Consider the following 19,910-nt stretch of genomic DNA (forward strand, 5'->3'; position numbering starts at 1 on the left):
GAAAATGGTGGAGCACATCAGTGAGATCCTTACAAAGAAATATTAAAAAAAAAAAAAAAAAAAACACATCAGAGATGAAAACTCAATAAAAGAAATTAAAAATATAATAGATGCAATAAATGTATGCTACAAGAAGCAGAGGAACATATATGGGACCTGGAAGATAGAGTAATGGAAAGCAATCAAACTGAACAGGTAAGAGACAAACACTATATAATGAGAACAGACTTAGAGAACTGAGCAACACCATCAAGCATAATAACATTCACATTATAGGGATCCCAGAAAGAGAAGAGAAACAGGAACAGAAAATTAAATAATTACAATTAATTAAATTAAAAATACAAAAATAAATTAAATATAAATATAAGATGGCAAAAAAAATTGTGATAAAGCAAGAATTTTAAAGGTTGCAAGAGAAAAGAAGGCAGTTACATACGAAAGAAACTCTATAAGCCTATCAGCTGCTTTTTCAGCATAAACCTTGCAGGCCAGAAGGCAGTAGTAAGGTATATTCAAAGTACTGAAAAGGAAAAATCCACAGCCAAGAATAATATATCCAGCAAGGCTACCATTCAGAATAGAAGGACAGCTAAAGAGTTTCCCAGGCAAAAAAAAAAAAAAAAAGAAAAAAGAAAAAAGTTAAAAGAATTCACGACCACTAAGCCAGCCACATAAGAAAGGGGAACTCAGGAGTGGAAAACAAAAACCATAAGTACGAAAAAGAAAAAAACATGAAGCAAAAAAGGGGAAAAAGTAAGTATTTCTGTAAAAATCAGCTAAAATAAGCACACAATAAAATGATGTCAAAGATGTTCTCAAATGTTGAGGGCACAGGAGTAAAGAATGGGTTCAAAATCAAGCAACTATCAGCTTTATGTAGGTGGCTACATGCAGAAGATAATATAAATAAACTTTATGGTAACCACAAATTAAAAACCAGTAATAGACACACAAAAAAATAGGGGCACCTGGGTGGTTCAGTCTGTTAAGTGACCAGCTCTTGGTTTCAGCTAGTTTATAAGTTTGAGCCCTATGTCAAGTTCTGTGCTGACAGTGTGGGGCCTGCTTGGAATTCTCTCTCCTCCCCTCTTTTTTTTTTTTTTGCCCCTCCCCCATCTCTCTCTTCCTCAAAATAAATAAACAACTTCAAAAAATATGTGCAAAAAATAAAGAGTAAGAAATCCAAGTATTTCATTAAATAAAGTCAACTTATGACACAAGAGAACAAGAAAGGAACAGAGATGAAATAAAAAAACAACCATAAAAAAGTAACGAAATGGCAATAAGGACACACATATCAATAATTACTTTGAATGTAAATGGACTAAATGGTGCAATCAAAAGATACAGACAGAATGGATTAAAGAAAAAAAAAACAATACCCATCTCTATGTTGCCTACAAGCGACTTATTCCAGAACTAAAGATACATGCAGACTGAAAGTCAAGGGATGGAGAAATATTTATCATGCAAATGGAAGTGAAAAGAAAGCCAGAGTAGCAATACTTACATTAGACAAAATAGACCTTAAAACAAAGACTATAACAAGGAACAAAAAAGGACACTATACAATCATAAAGGGAACTATCCAACAAGAGAATATAGCAATTGTAAATGTACATGTGCCCAAAATGGGAGCATCCAAATACATAAAGCAGCTAATAACAAACAAAAAGGCACTAACTGATAGCAATACAATAACATTAGAGGACTTTAACACCCCATTTACATCAATGGATAAATTGTGCAAACAGAAAATCAACAAGGAGAGAGTGGCTTTGAATGACATATTGGACTAGGTGGATTTAAAAGATATATTCAGGACATTCCATCCTAAAACAGCAGAATACACATTCTTTTCAAAGGTACATGGAATATTCACCAGAACAGATCATGCATTAGGCCACAAAACAAACCTCAACAAATTCAAGAAGATCAAAGTCATACCATGCATTTTTCTGACCACAAAACTATGAAACTAGAAGCTAACCACAAGAAAAAACCTGGAAAGCACACAACTACATGGAGGTTAAATAACATGCTACTAAACAATGAGTGGGTCAACCAAGAAATCAAAGACAAAATCAAAAAATGCATGGAGACCAATGAACATGAAAACACAGTGGTCCAAAATCTTTGGTTTACAGCAAAAGCTGTTCTAAGATGGAAGTTTATACAGGCCTACCTTATGCAGCAGGAATATTCTCAAATAAACAATCTAAACTTAAATCTAAAGGAAATAGAAAAAGGACAACAAACAAAATCCAAAAACATTAGAAGGAAAAAAGAAATACTAGAAAGAGAAACCAAAAAACACAAAAAACAAAAAACAACAGAATGGATCAATGAAAACAGAAGCTGGTTCTTTGAAAAGATCAACAAAATTGATAAACCCTTAGCCAGACTCATCAGAAGAAAGAAAGAAAGAAAGAAAGAAAGAAAGAAAGAAAGCAAGCAGAGGTCTCATATGAACAAAATCAGAAGTGAAAAGGGAGAAGTAACAACCAACACTACAGAAATACAAAAGATTATAAGAGATTATGAAAAATTATATGCCAACAAATTGGATAACCTAGAAGAAATGGATAAATTCCTAGAAACAAATAACCTCTCAAAACTGAATAGCCTAAACAATCTTGAAAAAGAAAAACATAGAGGAGGTATTACAAATCCAGATTTCAGATTATAAAACAAAGCTATAATAATCAAAGCAGTATGGGACTGACACAAAAATGGGTAGATCAATGGAATAGAATAGAAAGCCCAGAAATAAACTCATGTTTACATGATCAATTAATCTTTGACAAAGGAAGAAAGAATATGCAATGGGAAAAATACAGCCTCTTCAACATATGGTGTTGGGAAAATTGGGCAGCAATATGCAAAAAAATGAAATTGGGCCACTGCTTACACCATACACAAAGATAAATTCAAAATGATTAAGCACCTAAATGTGAAATCTGAAGCCATAAAAATCCTAGAAGAGAACATAGGCAGTAATCTCTCCTACATTGGATGTAGCCACTTTTCTCTAGATAATGTCTCCTAAGGCAAGAGAAACAAAAGCAAAAATAAACTATTAGGACTACATCAAAATAAAAAGCTTCTGCACAGCAAAGGAAACAATGAATAAAACTAAAAGATAGCCTATGGAATGAGAGGAGATATTTGCAAATGACATATCCCGTAAAGGGTTAGTATCCAAACTATATAAAAAACTTAAAACACTCAACACCCAAAAACAAATAATTCACTGAAAAAAATGGACAGAAGACATGAACATATATTTCTCCAAAGAAGAAGTATAGATGGCCACCAGACACATGAAAAGAATGGTCAACATCACTCATCAGGGAGATGCAAACAAAACTACAATGAGATATCGCCTCACAAGTGTCAGAATGACTAAAATTGAAAACACAAGAAACAACAGTTGTTGGAAAGGATGTGAAGAATAGGAACACTCATGCACTGTTGGAAGGAGTGCAAACTGGTGCAGCCACTGTGAAAAACAGTATGTAGTTACCTAAAAAAGTTAAAAGTGAAACTAGCCTATGATTGCAGTAATCACACTACTGGGTATTTATCCAAAAACATACAAAAACACGGATTCAAAGGAATACATGCACCCCGAAGTTTATAGCACCATTATTTACAACAGCCAAGATATGGAAGCAGCCCAATTGTCCATTGACAGATGAATGGATAAAGAAGATGTGGTATATAAATGCAATGGAATATTATTTAGCCACAAACACACACATACACAAAAATTAAATCTTGCCATTTGCATTGACATGGATGGAGTTAGAAAATATAATACTAAATAAGTCAGAGTAAGACAAATACCATATGATTTCACTCAAATGTGAAATTTAAGAAACAAAACAAACAAGCAAAGAAAAAAAAGAGAGAGAGACAAACTAAAATACAGATTCTTAAATATAGAGAGCAAACTGATGGTTACCAGAGGGCAGGTGGGTGAGGGGACAGGTGAAATAGGTGAAGGGGATTAAGAGCCACTTATCTTGATGGGTACTGAGTAATGTATGTAATATATGGAATTGTTGAATCACTATATTGTACATGTGAAACTAATATAACACTATACGTTAACTATACTGGAATTAAAATCAAAAACTTAGGCAAAGTAAAAAAGAATAAAGACAAAACTTTGAGAGAGAAAGAAGTGGTGAAGCAAGCTTTGTTCTGGATATCTCTTGTAGTGATGGTGAGCACTTTCCACTAGCAAGAGGTAATATATTAAGCATTTACACAGTGCATGACTTAAAGAGAGTACTAAATAATTGATAGGTAATTGAAATAAAGTTGAATAGAATCTCAGAAAGTCTACTGTACCAGATTGAGTTATTTACAGTCTTTTCTGTTGTCTCTACCTGTTTCATGTCGTGTAATCACTATACCAAGTATATTTGCATTTGTGAACAAAGAGAGGAGTCATACCACCTCTACAGCCCCCATGTATCTAGTCCTATTTCCAGTATAGACGACCAGGGCCACCCCATGACCACACTGCTCACTGCACAACTCCAGGCAACCCTCCAATGGTCACCAATAGGAGTGGCCCTTCCTGGAGGCTCACCACATGATAACCCTACAAAATTCCTTTCAAGCATGAGGCCCTCAGGACAGATGCAGCTTTGATGACTCCTTCTGGACTAGGGTTCAGAGTCTGTCTGGCTTTTCCTGTCCTGAGGAGAAAAGGAGATGTAGTGTTAGGTCTTTGGGGATCATCTGAATGAATGTAGTGACAAATGTGAATGTCAGTCCCAGGCTGTGACAAGGGCTTAAAGCTTCATAGAGGACTCACTGACCACTTACTGACTTAACTGGTCCCTTTCCCCAAGGCTATTATGCCTGCCATAGGGGCCTTCCCCTTACTGTTATCTCCTCCAAAACCTAGGGCAAAAGGTTAAGTAGGATCTTACTACTATTAGCTTAACTGCTCAGTCTTAAGAAATACAATAAGCTAATCATCATTTTGGTTAGGTCATGCTGTCCAACATGAACAAATCTGGGGTGGGGGGGGCGGGCGGGGTGGTGGTGTTCTATTCATCTGAAGTGAAGACACACTATTTGAACCCTAAATACAGTGTTTATGACTTGTTACTCTGTTACTAAGGAAAGATCATAAGAATACTGTATGAGAACATTCTCAGTATATAGACTGATACTTATATTGCTTTTTCTCATCCTCTAAGTTTAAATTCTTGCAAATAGAATTTTAAAAATATCTTAAAAAAATTTTTTTTATATAACACCATACAGGAAACATTTGCTCACTCCACAAATAATGAATACTTTCATAAGTGCCAGGGAAATAAAGATGAACAAGACAGACACAGCCACTGCCTCAAGCTGATAATAGTTTGTCTCCAGGATCTTGAAAGGAATAAAAGATTTTTCCAACCTGCATACTTCCTGTAAGGAAAACCATCTCATCCAGTGTTAATCCCATAGTAGGAGCTCAGCAATGGTTCATTTATGATAAAGAATAATCAGTCCCTCATGAAACTGATTCAGTACTCCAGAAATGTCACTATTTAAACGTGTCCTCCATTTTTCCATCTCTTCATATCAAAGTGACAATTGGTCTCAGCACCTGCAAGGTGCACACAGGTCACTTACTAAAAGTGTAAACATGCACTGATCAGCATGCAGAAGATCTAGATGCTGACATTTATTTTATCTCTTCTTTCTGGGTGGCATTAAAGTCCCATAGAGAAGGAAAAGCAAAAGTCTGGGTTGGATTATAGACAAATGGGAGCCTAAAAGTCATGAGCAAGCAATTGATCTCTCATCTACAACATTAACCCTAGCACTTAAGTTACTTAAGTAAAAACTAGGGACATCTTTTAGGCTTCACTGTGGAGCCCCAGCACTCTAAGATCCCAGATATTTGAGATTCAGAGGTCTGTTATAGCTTAAAATATTTCTCAGTAAAGGGATGCCTGGGTGACTCAGTCAGTTAAGCGTCTGACTCTTGGTTTTGGCTCAGATCATAATCTCATGGTTCATGAGTTCGAGCCCCACTTCAGGCTCTGTGCTGCACTCTGCACTCTCTCTCTCCCTCCCTCCCTCCCTCTCCCCTCCAAAGCATTCTCTTTCTCTCTCTCAAAATGAAGAAACTTAAAAAAATAATATTGCTCAGTAAGTTATAACCCCACATATAGGAAATTACCCTAGGCCTTCCAGTAGGACTCCAAGAGTTGAAATTCATTGAGGTCCAACTGTTCTGTTAAACTTAACAAGGGTGGCCTGTTTCTATGGCCAAATACCTTTGTTCCAATAGGACTTATCTTCTCAATATATCATGCCCTTTTGTAATTCAGGATACATTTGAGATTTATCAAACCCGATTCCATCACCACCACCATGAATACAAACATATGCACACACACCCCACACACACATTTTTCTTCCTATAGGAAATCCTTAATTATCCGTAAGGGCTCAGACCAAATATTCCTTCTTCTGTATCAGTGTCCTACAGGCAGAGCTCCAATATAATGCTGTTCATATTTCCAGTTTGAAATTTAACACATGATATTGTAAGATAAATATTTACATCCAGGTTCCCCAACTAATCAATGAATTCCTTAAGGATAGAGACTGAGACCTATTTATCTTCTTGCCACAAAGCCTAGAACACAGTAAGTGCTTAATAAATACTGAATAAATAAAAACATGGTTGAATGCGACAAACCTACCCTATCCTAGAATATTTCATAGGCCCACCACCACAAGGGTCACCTGTCAGGACAACCATCCTCAAGTGGAGCAGTTTACTTTGGATCTAAAGTTAATCCTTAAAGGGTCACTCTGAGAACATCTAACTCTCTATGGGTTTAGGGATATTAGTAGAAGGTGTAATTTTTTTTTTAATTATGATAGATGAAAGATAGATAGATAGATAGATAGATGATAGATATTCCAAGAAGCTCTGGCACTTTGCAGAGAAATATGTGGATTTAAAGGAAAAGAAATATTCCATCTTCGGCACAACCTCAAGTACCAAGAGCTGATTTTTCTTAATGAAGTGTTAACAAAGTGTCAGCACAGACCAGAACACTGCTGATTTGCATACTCCTTGGTTAATAGTATTAAACTAGGATTGCATGGATGTTAAATCCTATTTATGTTAAAGAACTAAAATGCCTGTTAAGATTATTGATTCTTTTTTTTGGAGACTCTTTGTGCAGAGTAGACTAGTAAATTAAAGGTGGATTCATTTGATTGCTCTGGAATGGTTACAATTCTAATTTTCCTTTTTTTTTTTTTTTAATTTTTTAATGTTTATTCATTTTTGAGAGAGAAACAGAGTATGAGCGGGGGAGGGGCAGAGAGAGAGGGAGACACAGAATCTGAAGCAGGTTCCAGGCTCTGAGCTGTCAGCACAGAGCCCCACATGGGGCTTGAACTCGTTAACTGCAAGATCATGACCTGAGCCAAAGTCAGACGCTTAACCGACTGAGCCACCCAGGCAGGCGCCCCTGCAATTCTAATTTTCAAATAATATTTCTTCATTGTATCTTCATTGGATACATTTCTTCATTGTATCCAGAAACTAAAAGGTTGACTGGCCTTGAATTTTACAGACAACCTCTTGGTCCTGAAAATTTGAGATTTTGTGTACACCAGAGAAAGAGTTAATAAGCACTGGACCCAAAGTCACTGAACCCAGCCATTCACTGTTGACCACAGAAGTACTGGGAGGCATAAGTGCTAATGAACATACTGCATCACTGTTTTTTAAAATACAGTGTAATTACCTTCTGGAACATGCCGTATCAGCAAAGTACCTTAAACAGAAATGCAAATGTACAAATAGTTATATATATTAATTTAATACATATTTACATAATATTATATAAAATCATATTATAATATATTTATTTAATATTGATATCTGACATTTAAATATTTAAACATATTTATATAACTTATAAATAATATATATAAGTTATATATTAGCTTAATATAAGTATATATTAAATTATATATTGTATATAAATATTTATAATACATATAAATAAATACTTGATACATGCATTTAACACAATGTACAATGAGGTTTCAAGCTATACTGATGATAAATACAAATTCCTATGTGCATTTTATTTTCCACCTATTAGTATTACACCCATATATTCATCTGGAACTTCAAACTTATCAACTCAACAGCCACAAAAGTTACTTTTCATCTTCTTTTTCCTTCTCCCATAGCCCTCTCCCTGTTCTGATCAATAGCTACCCAGTGAACCTGCAAAAGTCATCCATACTTCTCTACGTCCCTCATTTCCCCACACTGCAATGAATTACTAAGTAATTCCAACTTGACTTCTTTAATGTTTCCCAGAAGATACCTTTTGTTCTGTTCCTACAACTACTTCCCTGGTTTAAACCCTCCTCGTATCTCCTGAACATCACTTTCTCTCCAGAATCTGTCCTCCAACCAGTTACCACCATGGTTCATCCAAAATCCTGATGTTTCCTTGGTTTAAAACCCTTCAAGGGGCCCCTGGGTGGCTCAGTCCAGTTAAGCACCCTCCTCTTGGTTTTGGCTCGGATCGTGATCTCCAGGTTGGTGAAATTCAGCCCCTGTCAGGCTCCATCCACACTGAGTGGGGAGCCTGCTTGGGATTCTCTCTCTCCTTCCCTCCCTCCCTCACGCACAGGTGCTCTCTCTAAAATAAAACAAAATAGAGTAAAATAAAATAAAATAACCACACAGAACCTTCAATGACAGCACATTACTTACATGACAGGTTCAAGCTCCCTAACAAACCAGGGAAGAAGCGTCTCTGCTCACCTTTCAATCTCATCTCCAGTAACCGCATGTCTTGCTCTTTACATTCCAAAACACCTAAGTATTTATACTCCTTTACACAGAGCATGTCGGTTTTTGTTTGTTTTACTTTTCTGGATTTTTTTTTTTTTTTAATTCTGAGCCGTTCCTCGGCGTTCTTTCCTCATCTTGGCCTTGGGGATTTCAAGACGGAACTCAGATGTGTTCTCTATCAAGCCTTCTCTTACCTCTCAGGTTTCCCTTCTAGGTATTCTTTTCCTCTTCGTGCTTGGGTCTGGCGTCGTTCTTCTCCCTTACTGCTTCCTGGCGTGGTGAGGGGGAGGTCAGACCCGGGATCAGGATGAGCCCTCGGAGGCCCCTCTCCCACCCCTCTGCCCTCGGGGTGACCTTTCCGCTCACGTGTCGCACAGCCAGAGCCATTCTCCAGGAGGCGGCCGCGAGCCTGGAGACAGCAGCTTGCTATTGACACCACCTGGACAGGACACGTGACTCAGCCCCCTTAAGGCCTCCTTATAAGCGTTGAAGACTCTGGCGCGCAGGCGCAGAGGTTTATGCAAGTTGCGTCGGCCCAAGACAAGCACGCAGGTAAGTTCCCTTAGTAAACCTGCCACGGGCCTATCCAGGAGCAGCCTCTTTCCTTAGCGTGTCCTCGCCCTGTGGGTACGGGACCGGTTTGCAAACCAGCAATTGGTGAGCCAGCCGGGGTCGGCGGAAACGAGTCTTGGGGAAGAGGCCTCTGTGGGGGGAAATCCCGAGCTGGCCACCCACCTCTGTGTGGGGAGGGGTGGCCCGTACGCTAGAAGCTGTGGACCACCCTGGGACACCCTCAAAAACGCGCTTGTCTGAGGAACTGGGCCGAGCCCACTGCCGCAGAGAAGGGAAGCGCGTGGCGGCCACGGTGGGCTGGCCTCTAAGGGGGCAGCTTTGCGGTCTCTAGATGCCCCACTCGGGGCTGGAGCTCGCGTTAGAAAGGAGGAAGCGCTGAGGTTGGAGAAGGGCGGGTGCCCCCTACTCCGCTGGCTTTGGGGCCAGCAGACAAGGTGGGAGAGCAAGACAATCATCTGGGCAACTTAGCGTGCAGTTTTGCAAAGCTCGGCGGGCCCACGGTGGATTAAAGCCTGTGCATTTGAGACAAAGCCTGATTGAGCGGCCAAGACAAAGATCCCAGGCAAAGTGAAGAGAACCAAAGGAAGGATGTTGTGTTGATTGACAGCGAAAGGGAGGAAGTACCCTGTGCTATCGGACCCCTACTGCAAAGAAAATGTTTAAATAGGCATTATCCTTGACTTCTGACAATAGAGAAATATACCCCAAAACTCCTAGAAGACTTGCATTCTTTCTCTGTCCCTTGAAGATATAAATCTTACCAGGTCTTTGAAAGGTAAATACCCCAGGAGATAACTAAAAACACTGCCCACTGTTGCCTGAGACTAGACCATGAGCTTCATGAAAGTAAGAACTATATTTGTTTGTTGATCACATCCCCTAAACCTAACATGTGGCCTGGGAGACACTTGTTGAATGAATGAATGAAGCCATTCTTGTTCACTTCTAACTTCCCTTAAGAATTTTTTTCAGCTCTTGGGGCACCTGGGTGGCACAGTCTATTAAGCCTCTGACTCTAGATCTTGGCTCAGATGAGGATCTCACGGTTGGTGAGTTCGAGCCCCACCTGGGGCTCTGAGCTGAAGGTGCAGAATTGGGAGTCTGTCTCTCCTTCTCTGCCCCTCCCCTGCTTTTGTGTGTACACGCACGCTCGCTCGTTCTCACACACTCTGAAAAATAAATATTTAAAAAAAAATAATTTTTTCAATTCTTAGGCAGGAGTGACCAAAGTTCTCAGAGCTGTTCTTGCCTCATTCTTTTCTACACTATTCATCTACTTCACAAATGCTTCTCTTATACCTTTCCCCTCCCTGCTATTTTATGGTTTTTAAAACTAATTTCAGAAATTAACAACTTCAGGATGGTCTCTATTCCCTCTATTTCATTAGCTCTAAACATGGCTGCACTTAATTTCCTACTGGATAGGTCTGTGCAATCCTAGAATATACTGCTCACCTCTCTCACACGTACATGGTGAAACTACCTGCTTTAATTTTCTCTCTCTCTGCTTAGTTGTGGAGGAAAAGGACCAAAAAAACATTCTTGGCTTCCTGATCTTTCTAACATGACTTCCAACTTGAGTACATCCTGAGAAACTCCCCCACAAAGCAGAAATAATTACCTCCTCCTTAATTCTTGTATTGCATTATGTGACACAACAATGAACAAGATACAATCCTGCCTTCAAAGGGTATAGATGTGTGAAGAAATAAGACAAGAAACCAGACAACTGCAGCCCAGTTGTGGAAAACATTGTAACTCTCACCGGGGAGTTACTTTGAGAACTGGAGCCCCAAGGATAGGGAGCTGAGGTGCAGGAGACTTGCTCATCTCCCCCAGAAGTGGAATTCTGCCCCTGCAGTGCTGTTCTCCGCCTTGTGCCCAGCGCAGGGGTGTCTGCAGGTGCTCTGGCAGTGACCAGCATGTGTTTCAGCCCTTCAACCACAAAGCAAAATAAGCAAGTTGCAGGCACTGCCTTAACGGGATTGCCAGTTAAGAGGGTGGTTAGTTCTTGGGATAGAATTTTAGGCTACTCAAAAGGGATGCACGTCCTCAAACTCCTAAATGTACTTGTTTGGGAGAGTGTCAAAGTTATCAGACCTTGGTTCAACTCAGTGCCCTGCTCAGAACAATAGCTCTCTTCTCTAAGAATTGTAAAAGCGGTCACAACTGAGCCATGCCTCAGAAAAGAGCAGATTCACTTTCTTAAGTGTGTTAACCAACTGGTGTTGCAGTTAATAAAACCTTGAAGCTGTTGCTTAGAAGCCTTTGATGGGAATGGAGAATTTAGTAAACATTTATACCTTTATGTATTCATGCATTCGATAAACACTTATGGAGAAACCACTGTGTCAGGAAATGTACTAGGACATAGGGAGACAATCATGAATAAAACATAACCCCTACCACCAGAGGGTTTACCGTTTAGAAATTCGGGTAACCTTCAATTATAATATGCACATGGAACATGTGGGAGGGTTTGAGAGATCCCCAGGTTTGAGAGATCACGGAAAGCTTCCCAGTCAAGTCAGCTTCCACACCCAATCTTGAAGAGCTTAAAAAAGGGGCTTAGGACCCAACCTCGCATTTGCTCTCAGTTAACTCAGACTTGTGGGACACACCCCTCTGCCTTAACTCTGTACTGCAGAAGTTCTGGCCATCCTCTCCTGAGATGAATGGAGACGTGTGGTAGAGGCACAGGACAGGGCTGGATTCGTTGGCTCACATGTGTGATAGTCTTGCTAAATGAGTCCCAACTGCAGTGTTTACTGAATATGTTCTTCATTGAGACAACAAACCTCTTCTCTAAACTTGAGGCATAAAAGTCTTTGTTTTACCTCTGGAAATCTGCGTCTACTTGTGCATGATTGAGTGAACCCAGAACAACAGAGAATAAAAGTACTTATCAATAACCTTACTGATTGGTTCTGAAATGGAGACTATTCTATGTTCTGGAATGAATATACTTCATGTTTTTCTTTAAAAAAATTTTTTTTAATGTTTTTACTTATTTTTGAGAGAGAGACAGAGCAAGGGACAGAGAGTGAGAGGGAGACACAGAATCTGAAGCAGGCTCCAGTCTCTGAGCTGTCAACACAGAGCCCGATGCGGGGCTTGAACTCACAAACTGCAAGATCATGACGTGAGTTGCAGTTGGATGCTCAACCGACCAAGCCACCCAGGCGTACCTATGTTTTTCCATAGGAGGGTTTCAGTGTTGTTTTATTTGATCTGTTTCATTGGCTTTAAATCACAGCTTAAAAACCAGACATGTACATTTAAAAGTACTTCACCAAACAGCTGCCTTCTTTCCCAGCACAAAATCTTTCTGTAACCATTTGAGTCAATACAATTATGGATATATTTTGTTTGTGATGGAACTTTAAATTGTTGAGACTAGAGGAGCCCAGGTGGCTCAGTCGGTTAAGCCTCTGACTTTGGATCAGGTCATGATCTAGAGGTTCCACCCCATGTCCTGCTCTGTGCTGACAGCTCAGAGCCTGGAGCCTCCTTTGGGTTTTGTCTCCCTCTATCTCTGCCCCTCCCCCACTGTACCCTGTGTGTCTCTCTCTTAAAAATAAATATTAAATTGTTGAGACTAAACATTAACCAAAACTTTTCAAAACGGATGCCTCACAGGGTGCCTGGGTGGCTCCACTGGTTAAGTGGCCAACTCTTGTCTGCTCAGGTCATGATCTCATGGTGGTGAGATTGAGCCCAACATTGGGCTCTGTGCTGAGAGTGGAGCCTACTTAAGATTCTCACCCTCTCCCTCCCTCTGTCCCTACCCCACTTGCATGTGCACGCATGCTCTCTCTCTCTCCTTGCTCTCAAAAAAAAAAAGGGGGGGGAGGGGAGATGCCCCACAGAGTGATTACTTGGGTTATCCCCAAGGGAATAGTATTGAGGTAAGGGCGAGCTCTGTTTTTTACTTTGAACATTTCAGAAGTGAGCGTTTCATTTTTGTAATACAAAATACGGTAAAGATGGAGGCTATAACTGCCAAATTTTGATTCTGTGATGAGACCCAGGAGAAAATAATATATTTCTCATGCCTGGGAACATTTCTTTTACAAAAGATATAATGATAAAGATATTCTACATTAACTAAGAGTCCAGGTGCAACATTGGATTAAAAATTAAGCTCATATGTTATTATCATAACCCTCCTTCGCCATAGGTGTCAGAGGGATAGCACATGGAAGCTGCTACATCGTCAGCAAGACAATCTTAAAAATAAGTGAGCAGATATTGTACAAACATCAATTTAATCTCCCAAGCAAATGCCACCTGCACAGACATCACTCCATTTATGAGTCAAATAGGTGAACCTACAAAGTACATTCTGTTCTCCAAATCTTGGAACTATGGGCTCTTAAAAGAAGAACCATAAAAATTCATGGAAATATTTGTAAGAGCAACATAAATCATATGACATAGGTATTGTTTTTAAATCAAGTCTACTCTCCATGACTGGGCCAAAGTCCTTGAAAACATATATTGATATCAGGGAAACTAGCTGAGTTTGTGGAAACAGACATCCAAAACGGGACTTTGTGACAGCAACAAGATTATTGATAATTTAATCTGTAATGGATTGAACCGGAAGGAATGGCAGAAGCAACATGCTGAAATAGAATCATGATTAGGTTGGTTAGGGGCTTAGGCAGTGCATACTACCATAAACAATGCTGGTCCAGGGAATCCAAGAGTGAAAGTTCTAGTAGTGCCTTTGTCGCTAACTACAGACTCAGGAAAGATCCTTCACTCTGTTATAGGAGGATGTGCTTGTCCTTGTTTTTATAAGGCACAGAACTTGAGGGATTCAACCAAGGAGTTCTTGGCAAGCACTTGAGAAAAGTCAGAGCTCTGTTGGAAGGGAAATAGCATCCCAACCTAAAAATACTCCTGCTTCCCAAGCCTCTGCTGAAATGGGTTGGCCCTCTGACTTGGCAAACGTATAAGTGAAGCTCTTTACTTCCGTAACATAATGATGACTCTGCCTCTTTCATGTCTAGTGTCTAAAGCATAAGGGTTTCACATTAGCCAATATCGTGGAATAGTTGTTAGGGAGGTCAATCATGAATGGTCTATGAGCCAGCACCTGCCTGCCGACAGCTGGCTTAAGCCATCTGATATTTGAAAAAGATGGTCTAATGGGTATGCTAAATACCCTTTCTCCTAGATTCTCCAAGCTCGCTGCATTTTAAGTTAGACCACCAAGAAACAATGTGCTTGGACCAAATTATCTCAGTTCTCCATAGAAATGCCTTTGCTGATTGATGATGTAAGATTTTGCCCTGAGCCTTTACAGAGGGTCGATATGAAAACTGTCTCATCAGTATTTCTGTTGTTTTTGTAAAGCTGTAGCCAGGCAATGTCCTCTGTGCTTGCAAATATCAGTTTTTAAAGGCCCCACAGAAATTCACCTCATTTAACTTAATTCCAAGAAAAGATTTGTTTCTGTCTGTAAATGTGTATGCTTTCATTTGTCTGTAGTGAACATTGGGTAACTAATGAGGTTTCTTTTTAGAGCTACATTCAGACTTACTTTAGAGATTAACTCACCCTAGGTTTATGGCACTATCTATTTTTGGGGGGAGGGCAGGGTTTAGATAGCATTTCTTCTGTTGCAGTCACCAACTATCCATTTTACATGATGTTTAACTTGGGAGCTGCTTTCTATCTTTTTCAAATTTTGGAGGCATATAGCTGAGAGGGTAAATACAAAAAGAACCACAATGCGCTGAACACTTACCCCGTGCCGGGTAGTTACATATATAACCTTGGGTGATATTAAGTAACACCATAATCTTTTTTTTTTTTTTTTTTTATTTTTTTTTTACGTTTTTTTTTTTTTTGGACAGAGAGAGACAGAGCATGAACGGGGGGAGGGTCAGAGAGAGGGAGACACAGAATCCGAAACAGGCTCCAGGCTCTGACCATCAGCACAGAGCCTGACGCGGGGCTTGAACTCACGGACCGCGAGATCGTGACCTGAGCCGAAGTCGGCCGCTTAACCGACTGAGCCACCCAGGCGCCCCACCATAATCTTTTTTAAAGATAAAGTTAGGGTATGTCAAATAACATAATCAATGTTAGAAAGCTAGTAAGAGTAGAGCTGATATTTAGACCCAGATCTTTTCTAGGTTTGTTCAAAGTATGTGCTCCTATTGAAGACTCTACTGTATATTTATTAAATATAAATTCTTAAAAGAAGCTTATTTTGAGCATGATTATTAAATTAAGTACCTAGTCTCCTTTGCAGTACTGTTGTGAGAGTAAAATAAAATTTAAGTATGAAAGTACTTTGAAAGAACTTTAAAATGGTACACAAATGTGAAATGTTTTATTGTCTGTTACTCCATTATACATATAATTGTAAGATTTGAATTTCTATATTAAAATCTAAGGGTCATGTGTGAGTATGCAACTCTTCATCGTGAAGCTCCCCAGTTCATTACAGTTGACCCTTGGACAGCACAGATTTGAATCATGCAGATCATCTTATACATGGATTTTTTTCAATAAATACAGTACCGTAAATGGATTTCTTCTTCCTTATGATTTTCGTAAGGACATTTTCTTTAGCTAACTTTATCGTAAGACTATAGCACATAATATATATGACATACAAACTATGTGTTAACCGATTATTTATGTTATCGGCAAGGCTTCTAGTCGACAGTAAGCTATTAGTAGCTAAGTTTGGGGGGCCAAAAGTTATGTGTGGATTTTCAGCTGCACTGGGGTTGGCATTCCTAATTCCCACATTGTTCAAAAGTCAACTTAACATTCAACAATGATTTTTAATCAAGTGGAAAGCCAAAAAGTGCTTTGATAAAAGTCCCTCAGATGTAAAACACTTTACCGAAATTCATTAACAAATGACATTCTAAATTAAACTTGAGCTCATAACATTCCTATCCTAGTATAAGAAATTATTCTTATACCATACATATAGCACCTTCCTGTTAGCTATGTGAAACCATCCATTTGGAGATCCTACAGTGGTCTTGTGGTCTTGTGACCTGCAAACAGTTATTTCAAAGAAGACACATAGAGAAAATAGTTTTTTCCTAGGTCTTTTTTATTTAGTTATTTTTTAATGTTTATTTATTTTTGAGACAGAGACATAGCATGAATGGGGGAGGGTCAGAGAGAAAGGGAGACACAGAATCCGAAACAGGCTCCAGGCTCTGAGCGGTCAGCACAGAGCCCGACGTGGGGCTCGAACTCACGGACTGCGAGATCATGACCTGAGCTGAAGTCGGACGCCCAACCGACTGAGCCACCCAGGCACCCAGGTTTTTTCCTATGTCTTAAGAAACAGCCTCAGACTTTATGAAATGATCAGCCACCTCCAAACACAGATAAGAACAGTCCCTTCATTCGTTACCCCAGCCTGAATCCTCAGCCAATAAAGTACAGCCTCATCATGCTTGATCCTATTTCATTAATGCCTCTCTCTCCGTCTCTCTCTCTCCTCATTTCAGCACTTTATCCTTCCAGAAAATGACTTTTGCTATTTCAACACTTGATACTAATTATATTTTTCATGTTGTGTTAGTTCTACTTCCTCTGGCTTGTCAGTGAGAAACTATTTTAAAACATACTGCGTTATAAACCATGAATATTTTTCTAAGCATCAACTGCCAGTATAGCACAATGAAAACATCACTATAATGGGAAGAGTCTAGTACTCTTTCATTATTAAGAAGGTAAACAATTCAGGAAGTCGAATGCAGTACTGAGGAATATTTAAGTAAAGCTTAATTCCTTCAGTAGGATGTTTAGCAAACTGCAGACAAATTATCTTCTCTATCTTATTTTTAACTTAATGATTTGCAAGGATATTCTCACCTAACTCTTGCCCATACTTTGTCCTCACTGGTGGTTGGGGTGTTCATCTTACTTTTGTTTGTATTTTTAGAGGTGCTTGGACACCTGCCAGATCAGATATTACATGGTGAGATGTGTCATGGAGGCTTCTGGTGCTCTATAAATTATAAATACAAAGGAAATAATAATATGTGACCCTTATATCAGAATAACAAAGGCAGTTCTCTTGCTGACACTCTGTTAAAGTGGTAGAAACAAAGTTGGGGTTGCAGAGATGAGAAGTGCCACCTCTTTCTGAGGAGTATGTCTAATCCAAAAGACCTATTGAGGGACTACCTGTTGAGCAATGTTGGCATATTGGTCTGGGAAATTTCACGACTCCCTTGAAGCCAATGCAAATGCAGAAAAATAGCAAAGAAAAATAAGGGAAAACGTGACTATACCTGACAGTTCTCTTGTCAGGAAGTAGAGCCTGAGGCACAGATTTGGATGCAATCTGTAAGTCAGAGAAGGAAGCAGAATGGAAGAGAGAAGCAAGCAAGGACATGGTGTCAAGTGAAGTCTAGCAATGGCCTGATGTGTTAGGGTTAGGCGAGACTCTAGAACAAAACCTGGCAGGATTTTTCAGTAAAGGGCCAGTTAGCCTTTCTTGCAACTACTCAGCTCTGCCATTGTAGCATGAGAGCAGCCACAGACAATAAAACAAATGAGCCTGGCTTTGTTCTAATAAAACTTTATTTACAAAAACAGTCAGTGGGCCAGATTTGGCCCCAGAGACCATAGTTTGATGATTCATTCTCTGAAGTATAAATCACACCACAGAATTGTCTGACCACCCCAGAGGAAGGAGTGTGGCCTTTACTACTCTGTACCCATCGGTCATCAGCTGTGGAGCCAGGGCAGGGGTGCTGCCTCACCCCCCAAGGTGGTTCTCTCAACTAGGATAGTACCCAAACTTCACTCTGAATCAGAATCACATGCAGTTCTTTAGAAAACACATTTCTGGGCCTCACACATTAGAGTGATTCAGCAGTTCTGGATGAGAGTCTGAGAATTTGCATTCTGTAGCAAGTTTCCCAGGGAGGTTAATGCTACTTTTTGGGAACCACTGAGATCACCAAGTTCAGACAGTTCTCCAGACAAGGGACAGTTGTGAGCTGTTTTCAACCAACACTCAAAACAGCTAGAGGCCTGATGCACTGAGAGTAGCACAGTAGGACATCAACAGCATCTGGAACAACACTTTGACAACTTCGCATCAGGAAAGATACAGGCCTTTTAAAATGTACCTCTGATAAGGAAATGTTTATTCATGTCCATTCTCTTTTTGATGAGGCTGCTCACTCTCAAGCTGCCTTTGCCTAGCCTATTCTGACCCAGTTATTTCTTACTACTAAGTTATATCCGTCTGACTATGTTACTTATTTATGTGTGTTTTCCACCATGTGTTTACTGATGCACTCACTGATATTGGTTGGCATACTGATCTTTGTTAAATTCTAATCTCCTTGAGAGCACAGACCATGTTTTCTCCTAATTTTATAGCTATCAAGGGAAAAGAATTCTATGCACTTCACGGCTGCTTTGAATCATTTCCCTAGGGAAAATGAAACTCGTAGCACATAGAAAATAAGAATTTCTTTATTTAATTCGTCTCCAAACTTCTTATTCTTAACCTATATTTCTGTTATCATAAAATATTTTCCCAGGGGTGCCTGGGTAGCTCAGTCAGTTACGTGCCTGACTCTTGATTTCTGCTCAGGTCATGATAATCATGGTCATGAGATTGAGCCCCATGTCAGATTCCACACTGAGCATAGAGCCTGCTTAAGATTTTTTCCCTCCTTGTCCCTCCACCCCTCCCCTGCTGGCATGAGCATGCATGCTTACTGGCTCAAAAAATTAAAATAAATTAAAATATATTACCAGACAATTTACATGAAGATTATAAACATTGACTCTCTCACTAAATTTGTCCTTATACGTAATATGGCCCAAGGACTAATGCCTGCCTGTGAGCACTCTAAGCGGCTCATGGTTTCATTGTTAGAAGACCAAAGCAGAAAAAAAAAAAAAAAAAAAAACCTCTTAATTTGTGCCTTATGAAGTCAGTTGTCTGAAACACATGATTTTGAGGGCAAAGAATAGATCACTGTGTGGTGAACTGTGTATCTAAATCTCGATTTTATCTTTCTTGCTATCCTTGAAGACAAAGTCAAGAAATGAGGCTTGCAGTTCTGACTAGTTAACTACTTACCCAGTTTCTAGAGTGAAGTTAAGTCTACCTAAAGGATAATGATTGATGGAGTTATTTCAACCTTAAGTGTTCAAATAATAACACACAAACACAGTAGGCCAAGAAGTAAATACTGAGGCAGGATGCTGGCTCATTTGGCCAGAGCAAGAGATGGGGAGTTGAGGGGCTAAATAAAATGTGGAATATTATATTCTATCAATCAAAGCAATAAAAACTACAGTAGCAGATCCAAACCAAAATGTTTTGAGAAGCACTGAGGGTCAAAAATCAGGCAAATGAACTAAAAACATCAAGTGAGTAAGAGCTAGATCATAAGCCACAGGTGAAGCCAAGATTCAAATAAAAAACCAGTAGAATTAGAACTCAAGAGGT

At 39.4% G+C, this 19,910-nt stretch overlaps 1 long non-coding RNA gene across 1 annotated transcript in view; it reads left to right on the plus strand.

Annotated features, from left to right (window-relative positions):
* The first annotated feature begins 19,818 nt into the window (after nucleotides 1-19,818).
* LOC125938327 (uncharacterized) overlaps nucleotides 19,819-19,910 on the plus strand; it is a 32,430-nt gene continuing 32,338 nt past the window's right edge. Inside the window, exon 1 of the long non-coding RNA XR_007462668.1 lies at nucleotides 19,819-19,908. This is a non-coding gene — a long non-coding RNA (uncharacterized LOC125938327). The remainder of the gene's footprint in view (nucleotides 19,909-19,910) is intronic.

Source organism: Panthera uncia, chromosome D1 (assembly GCF_023721935.1).
Source record: "Panthera uncia isolate 11264 chromosome D1, Puncia_PCG_1.0, whole genome shotgun sequence".
Taxonomy (NCBI): Eukaryota; Metazoa; Chordata; class Mammalia; order Carnivora; family Felidae; genus Panthera; species Panthera uncia.